We start from the raw sequence: 9,068 nt of genomic DNA, 5'->3' as shown, positions 1-9,068 counted from the left end.
ATACTTGGCATCTGAAAATACATTTCCTCAAAAGGCATTTTTTGTCTGAAAAGAGCTTCACTGAGTGAGAACTAATGTTCAAAGCTCAGCAGACAGTTAGGTTTCACTTTCACTTTGACCCGAGAGCCTGCAGGAGTCATGGGCGGGGTGTGTGGGGTGGGGGTGGTGCATTCTGCCATGAGGAAGTTCGGCTTAAAGACACGTCCCAGAGGCGTTTCTAGTCCCCACCTGTCGTTTTGCTCCTCAGCATGGCTTCCTAAACACGCTGCAGGATTTCTCAAACATGCATGAATGAGTCAAAGCAAGGCTTTGGGCATAATTTTTTTTTATGAGAGTATAACATTATAACAAGATATAAAACTTTAAAAAGTTGATTTTACATGATGTAACCCCTTTAAACACGAATAAATCAATTATAAGATACCATTGTCATGAAGTAAAAAGTTTAGACTTAGAAACACAAAGTACAGATTCAATTTACACTCAGTTTTAATACCTTTAATCCATTTTCAACACGTTTTTTTTTTTAAAATGGCCAGAAGTCATGAAGTACAATAGGTAGATAACGGATGGATGAAATAAATGACTTTGATGACAGAATTCAAACTTTGAGCTGAACAAGACTGGAAAGTATTCAAATTTTCATTTTTTTCCACTTAATAATTTGAAATAGTGAGATTTTCTCAGCTCAGTAAACAGAAAATAAATACACTTGAGCTGCGTGGAGATGGTTCTTTTAATCCTGGATTTTTATCTATAACTACAAGCTCCCATTYAATCTGAACAAAGCCATCCACTATTTAACTTCTGATCCTTTTCATTTCTTTTTTTATATTTAAGCTGAAAACCTCACATGGAACAGAAACCGATTTTTCAAATGTGAAACTCACCCAGGTTGTTTGTGGGCCGTAAAGAGCTGCTTCATTTACTGACTCCAGCATTGTACTTCAAGTGTTCTTGCTATACGGGACGCCACAGTTTATGTTTTGTCTGCCACCATCTTGTGCCCACTCATAATAAAACGACCAAAAAGATTTGTGTTAGCTCCTGTGTGATCCCAGCACAAGCTCAAATACACACTTGTGATGATTTACAGCAGTGGTTCCTATTGTTGGGGGTCATGAAACACCATAATGGGAATTTTGAGGATATATGCACTTAAACCATGACTCCTAATTGCATTTTTCTTCAAATATTTACAAAGAGACAGAAACGGTATGCTCAATTAGAGCAGATTTTTTAAAAATTATTTTTACAGTGTTTCTGTATTTTATTTTTATTTAGTTTGAATAACACAATTTAGAATAAACTGTAAAACACTTTGGTCAACTTTTATTGTTTTAAATGTGCTACATAAATAAATTTTACATTGACATTACAGTAGTTATAAATGGAAAATTTAATACACAGTAAATGTGAACAATGACTTATTAGTATTTGTACACAGTTCGTCAATTTGTCACAAACTTTCATTTTGTCGGTCAAAAGCTGAAAAGTTCAGTAAGGTCTGGTTTATTGAACTGTTGTGACTTTGTGTGAACAAAATAACCATGTGACTTGTAGTAATACAGTTTAAAGGCCCACTGACAGGATATCTGATGTTTAATCAACACAAGCAAACAAAGGACAACTTATTGATTTGTTCTCTTAATATTATTTCTGTGTGACATTGATTCAATAATCTCATTAAAGCAACAACAGGAAACAGTCCTTAATCTGTTTTTTGGGATATTGTCATTTTATAAAAGTAAAATGCCAAGACTCTATACAAAAACATGATTTTGAAAACAATACAGGATGAAGATGACCCCCCCCCCCACATAGATTCATTAGTGGCTTTAAAAGTCCAAAAATGAGCACCTTGCATGTTTCTTATTCTGTAAACTCCCATGAGAGTCTTGTAAACACTTTAAAGCCAGCTTTTCTGTCATTTCTGTGAGATAATTGGGCACTTTTCTGCTAGTCAACAGATTTTCAATATTGTTTATGTTTGGGGAACAAGAGGGCCATGGCGGAACCTTCAGCTTGTATCTTTTCAGAATCCTAATCAGTTTTATTGGCTAAAATGTTCACATAGTTGTCTGTCAGTTAAAACATAATAATCTAATCCTCTGCTTTCCTACAAGTTAAACTGTCCTTGAGCAAGATGTATCCTATTTATTCACAACTGGGGAAAAAAGGGGACAGCGCCGTTTTTACAGATGGAGTTTTGCATGTACGACRAATTTTGTTTATGGTGTCAAAACTGTTTACAGCGAACTAAACAGATTTTTGGGTGTATTTGTGTTTTCATATGCAGCCCATCTGGGACGAGTCTTTCAGAAAGTTTCAAAACTACACAACTTCTTTCCCTTTTAATCTCACCTTCTGCTGAGTGCAAAGATGATCATGTTTCTGTTTATTTACAGTTTTACAAAAAAAACTTGTGAATTAGTGGAGAAATGTTAAAGGAACTTGCAGAAATGAATCACTAGACGTATATCAAATAAACTTTTGGAGTCAACCTAATTGAATTTGGTCACCACAGCTTATCAACCTTTAACTATGTTGGTTTTACAGGTATTACATAAAAATTTTGTGTTGAAGTAGCAGATAGTCATCCCCCAACATATACTTCTAATCTCACGAGATCTTCATGATTTCATTAAAAAGATTTGACCACAACAGCTATAACTCTGTCCCCTCTCATCATAAGACAGTTTCAGTTTAAACCTTGTCATAAGGTGGTGAGTGATTCCTTAAAAAATGTGCTTTAATTATGTCTAAAACAACTTTTCACTGAAATATTATCTAGAGATGTTAAATCACCAAACAATAATTCATAAAGGATATTTTTGTAGTTGAATACAAGCTGTTGCAAAAATATTTTTAACCTTTTGTCAACTGTAGCAAAGATTGTGATGACAAAATGTAATCATACACGAATAAAAGTTATCAATAGATGAGTGACTTAAAAGTTGCACAAAACCTCAGTCACATCACCACTTCTGGTTTATACAAATAAGAATAAACAGATCCCTTTGGTGTTTTTAGGACATTTACCCTCCAGGACACTCACCCCCTGGACATTTACCCCTTGCTCTCAGCAATTAGTACTGTCAACCAAGAGTTTCAGCCCTGATATTAGTGGACAAATAGACATTTGTTTTATAAAGATTTATGGTGTTTTTGTTGTTACTGTTTTTTTTAAAAAGGGCTTCAATAATTTTATTTAGGAGTCTGTTTTGTACATTTCATTCAAATGATACACCGATAAGGTTTTTTGTTCATTATATTTTGACAAAATGCATTTATTGCAAAACATTTTAATCAAAACACTATCTGCCTATTTTCTCAAAGATCTCTTTGGCACTTTATCCTCAGTTCGATGTGATGGGACACATATTCTAACTTAAATTTGCAGGGGGTAAGTGTCCTGGGAGGGTTATTGTCCATGGGGGTAAGTGTCCTGGGAGGTTGTAACTGTCCTATTGGGGTAAGAGTCCAGGGGAGTAATGGTCCTGGGGGGTATGTGCCTGGGAAGTAAGTGTCCGGGAGGTAAGTGTCCTAGAATCCCCATTTGGCAGTCCTCACCTAACACTTGAACCAGTGTGTTAAAACAGTGTTTCCCAAAGTTGGGATCGGGACCCAAAGTGGGGTCCTGAAAAGATTTTCGGAATTAATTACATTTTTTGCCTTAGTTGTTACAAAGGAGTGAAGTTAGTTTATTTAAAATGGATAAATGTAGTATAAAATATATTGTTACTATGCCCATGTTAACTGTAGATGACCTGATACAAATGTTTATCATCCAAAAACAGTTGGGGGTACAGGTCTCTGCTACTGTTATTTTGTGGGTCAAAAGCTGAAAAGTTTGGGAACCACTGCACTTTGGTTTCCAAAAGCTGGGCTTGGGACCCAATTATGGGTCATGAAGCATCTTGGAAAATCTCCAGAAACCAATTTAAAGGGTAATAAAACAATTGTTGATGTAATATTTTCTCTATAACTATTACCAAAACACTTAATAAGTATAAATAAGTATTTATATTTGTGTATAAGCTGTTTAGATTGTCAAAAACCTGTGTTTTTGGGGTTGTTAATGAAGTTCGTGTACTCAGACCAGTAATATTTGGGGTCACAAGTTTTTGCCATGGATACATTGTGGGTGAGATGAAAAAAAGTTTGGGAACCACTGAGTTAAAACACACATCTCTCCTTTAATTGAGGCGAAAAGAAACACCAAGGTTAGATCCAAACCCAATAAAGTAATGCCACTTTACTAGTGCCACTAGTGTCGCTACGGTCAGTGTCAGAACGGGTCAGTTCGGGTGCTTTTCCATAGATGTTCCAGTCTGGTTCTAGTGGGTGTGTTTTGGGCGTTTGCTGGAGGTGGTTTTTGGGCTTTTCGAAAAAAAGTTAATGTGCAAAATGAGAGATGGAAACACATTTGCTGAATAAGGTTTGAAATTTTAAAAATTTGCTAAAAATTCTAATTAAAATTGGATGGAAACACAACTAATGTCACTGCTACAATTGAAAAAATGGCTCCTTGAGTTGTTGTTGTAAAGGCAGATTAGACGCAACCAGTGACTCCCCCGCCTAGCCAATCAGTGACAAACAATGTTCTGACATCTCATTTTGGTGTCAACTGGGACCTCTTGGAACACAACRAATTAGGTACTAAAAAAAGGTCCGTTTCCATGAATCTGGCCTAATGGAAAGGGCTTCGAACCGTTATGAACCGTACCGACACTACACTAAGTGGCACTAGTGGAAAAGGGGCATAACATTCGATGTAACTGCGAGCACATTATAAGWGTAGTCAGTTTATTTCTCAGCTCTCTATCTTTTAGTCGCTCATGTTCTCACACTTGCTTGTGTGACAGCTACTCCATCACTGCCGCAAAACGCAGGAAACCATTTTTTAAACAGAAAAAAACAAACAATTTTTTTACTTGTCCCGGCTCCTCAATAGATGATGGACTGTCAGCTCCGGCCAGATTCACCTGTCTCTTCAGAGCAAACCACAAATATACGAACGATTGGAAGCACCTGCTGCATCTTCACTCCCACTTTAAAATTTAGGTGGGGGAGGGGTGGAGCTGAATAAGAGATGGTAAAAAAAAAAGCCCGGAGGTAAGCGACATGTTGGGAGAGTGAGGCAGAGGTTAGGAGCTGAACGTCTGAGCTTGAATCTATTTGTCATGTCAGATAATATGACAAGCGCTCCAAGGGGGAGTTTATAACCAGATTATTTAGAGTACCTCGATTTATTTGCCGTAGTAAGAGAGTAAACACTCACAGGAATCTGACAAGCTCATCACTATTTGAAACAAGATTGGATTTTGTTCATTTGCTAACTGGGTTTAATTGTATTTCGTGGCAAATTTAAAATCCTGTAGAGGACATAAATGGTTTGTCAAATTAGGGAAGTCTCACTCACAGTTCACTGTCTCCACAGTTTCAGTAAGAAGTTGTTGTGCAACTTTGTTAAAGACTTTGTAAAAAAAAAATGTCCTCAGTCACTCATCGAATCATTTGTTTATTTGGGTGTTCTTTCGTCCATTTGTCTGCAGATGTGATCACAGATTAGTCTACTTTAATAAAATATGGTTATTACATGCTGGCAGATAAAAAAATATCACATTTCTTGCTAAAGTCGCACTTTAGCCAGACAAACTTCCATCGTAATGAAGATGTCCCTCTGTGATTTTTTTGCTTTTTCAAATGTCACAACCAGGCAATGTTTGAACTCAAAACACTTCTTAAAACTGTACAAAAGTGTTGATAAAATGACAAGATTTGTGTTTTCTTTTTCATTAACAATAAATGTGAACATAATAAAACCAACATGGAGACTAAATGAAATAGCAAAACAAACAATAAACAAAAAATAAATAAAACTCTTCTTAGAGTCGTTTCAATGGAGGCTTCAACAAAAGAACAGTAGAAATATTTTCACTTTTTTCTAGGTTTAATTAGGATTTCATCTTTAATTGGCTGATGCAGCTAGAAGAAAAACTTTTTTATTTTTAATTTTTTATAAAAATGTACGATAGTTCACTGAGATTAAAAAGTATTACTAAAAATGTGACAAAAGTAAATACAAAGGAYCACTGCTTCTCTTTTCTTTTTAGCAGTTGTTGTAGTCATATTAATCACTCAATAAAACTAATTTCCTTTTCATAAGTGTCTGAATTTTACTTTAGCTAAAAATGGGCTTGTCTTTGCTGTTGATTTCACTGCCATATATCAATTGTTGGGCGCATATATATATATATAAATGCATTAAATCTGAAGTCTATAAAAAACTAAATAAATGCAACGTAAATTAAAATGATTTATAACATAGCAGGGGGACATTGATTGAGTTGGAATAGTTGGTTCAAAAAAAATTTCCTGAAAATTGGTCCATAAAAAATATTTGATAATGTAGCCACAGCCACACGGCTGCTGGTGATGGTTTATTATTTTTTGTGCATTTTTTTGACTGGTTTCATAAAATAAACAGTGTGGCTTCAGTAAAATACTGAGTTTGAATGATGTCAATTATGAACTAAAACAAAAATGAATGGGTTCTTCTGGCAGTTATAAAATGTAGGCAAACTCCTGGGGTTGATTCTGGATATTCATGGACATTTTCCTTCACTGCTTCACTCTAAGAGAACTAAGAGTTTTTTTATTTTAAAAAAGCTCTTCCACTCAAAAGCAGCGATGACAGAGGCCATTACATCTCAAGGGCTTGAGATACAATGTCTGAATCTTGACAAAAAATTGACAACACAAGTAGAGGCTCTACAGGTTCATGATGTCTCTCCCTCACAAACTGRTAGAAAAAGATCTTTAAATGTGAATTTGTTGGGAGTTTTATTTATTTATTCATTTTTGTAAAAGGAAGGGGTTTCACGATTTTGACTTGGGATCTATGAGACGACTTGCTGAACCAAAACAGAAAGCAGATCCAATGATTCGTTGCTGCAGCTAATTTTTATGTGTGTTTTTTCTCATAATGTCCTGATGCATCTCAGTAATCCAGGTAGAAAAAATCAAAAAGAAACAATAAGTAGGTCCTCTGGATGGGTTCTTCTTTAGTGAAACGCTTCGTCTCTCCTCCAAGAGACTTCTTCAGTCTGATGAGTTTCAGGTGAACTCAGCCTTATAAGCACTGCCTCCACATGGACAAACAGGTTAGCCACATGCAAAAGAGGGCCATCGCTTAACAATAGGCWTGATTAGCTCTATTGTTCATAGAGGGTCATGTGCCCCATCACCAGACTTATTGGTTTGGATGCTATGGTTCTTAGGTGTCGTGTCATGTGTATGTAGTGAATGCAGGCGGGGCTCAAAGTCCCAGTAGTTTTGTTTTTTTCCCTCTTTGTGTTGGTTATCGTTGGGGCTCTCTTTCATCTCTYGGACGAGAGATGAAACGTTTCACTAAAGAAGAACCCATCCAGAGGACCTACTTATTTTTTCTTTTTGATTTTTCTCATAACATTTTTTTCTAMGTTTGACCAAATTTAGTTAATTTGACCAAATTATACATTGATCTTAAAACATGAAATACTACAAGGAATGTYAGGGTTTTTAGTTCTTTTAGATAGTATTTTTTCAGCTCATCCGGTTCTGCATGCCTGCATGTTTTATTTTGGAACAAGAATAATTAAAGCCTGTTCCTATTGCAGTGAAGAAAGGAGATGGTGGGGGCTGCCACTGCCAAATGCCAATCAAACTTTTCCTCTGTGATGTTCCAGAAAAAAAACTTCTAATAATTAATGCAATCTTTACTTTACATTTACTTCCTCAGCTCTTAATGACTTGTAGTTGGTGAAAAGATTAGAGAGCCATCAGCCTGTAAAGATTAGGATCAGGCGAGGTCCTGACAGGCACTCGCTATATGAGATTTACCATTTCACATCCCAAACAGGAGCCTGGCAGATGATTAGAGGGGGCAAAATCAATACAGCCTCTTTGTTCCCATGCTCAGATGGAGCAGGAGGCACTAAAAGAGGGTCAATGATTTAGCGCATCTCTCGCTGAAAGAAATTAATAAACATGAGAGCGCAGGGGTGTGCTGAGCCACGTATGGCGTTTACATCCGAGGTGAAAATGATGGGGAAAGTTAAATCAACCTGCGCCGAGGAACGCAAGGTCACTTCTTTTTCATCACGGCAGAATAATCTCTCTCATCTCTTTCAGTTTTGTTTCACATCTTTCCCAAAACTTTGTAAATATCATCATTAATTTGAATGACTTCCTGCTACATTTTCTTTCTTTTTTATCTTTCTAAAATCAAGCATTTAACTCCAACTCCAACTAAATCTTAACTTTCAATTTTATTTTCTTGGATTTAGCTTTAACTTGCATCCATTTTCGAGAAACACAGATTAAAAAAAATAATGTGGGGATTTATATGCGAGGGTGTACAGAGGAAAAAATATATAAATTAGAAATAGCAGTACACGCAGAGTTAACCCACATGGTGTCAACATTCAACAAGAGGCAGTCATTAAACAATGTCCTGAGGAGGTGCAGTGACAGCTTTAAGTAGTTTGGTATTAGAGCACCATGCCCAATTTACACGCCAGATGATATTTGCATCAGAGGCAGAGAAATCTGTACAGTGCAAACACAGCTTAGGGAAGGAAAATATCTTCTGCTATCTGACTGATAAGGACAGCGCTGCTCGCGACTTTGATATTCTTTTTACTTCTTCCTTCTTCTGCTCTTTAATAAGCTCCTTAAACAGAGTTTTTCTTCCACTGAAGAATGGATCTAAGAGCTTGAAACTGGTCATATGTTTACACTTTATGCCGCTGACTTTACTTATTTGGGGCTTACATGGATTTTCATTTACCTYGACAAACTTGACACACAAAAAAATGTTTGTTAGCATTTTTCTATCGAAGACTGTTTATATAAGAAAACAAATTGCCTGCAGTCATCCAAACCCAGCCTTAGAGGTCTGAATCCTTAGTCCTTCTTGATAAATATCGCAGGCTGCTACCTGACTGGATGATGTACATTTTAAAAGAATAAGAAATGGACATACTTCACAGGGAGTTTCAGTTCATTAGGACTGTGCTGAG

Source organism: Austrofundulus limnaeus, unplaced genomic scaffold (assembly GCF_001266775.1).
Source record: "Austrofundulus limnaeus strain Quisiro unplaced genomic scaffold, Austrofundulus_limnaeus-1.0 Scaffold51, whole genome shotgun sequence".
Classification (NCBI taxonomy): domain Eukaryota; kingdom Metazoa; phylum Chordata; class Actinopteri; order Cyprinodontiformes; family Rivulidae; genus Austrofundulus; species Austrofundulus limnaeus.
Note: the sequence above shows the minus strand (reverse complement) of the source record.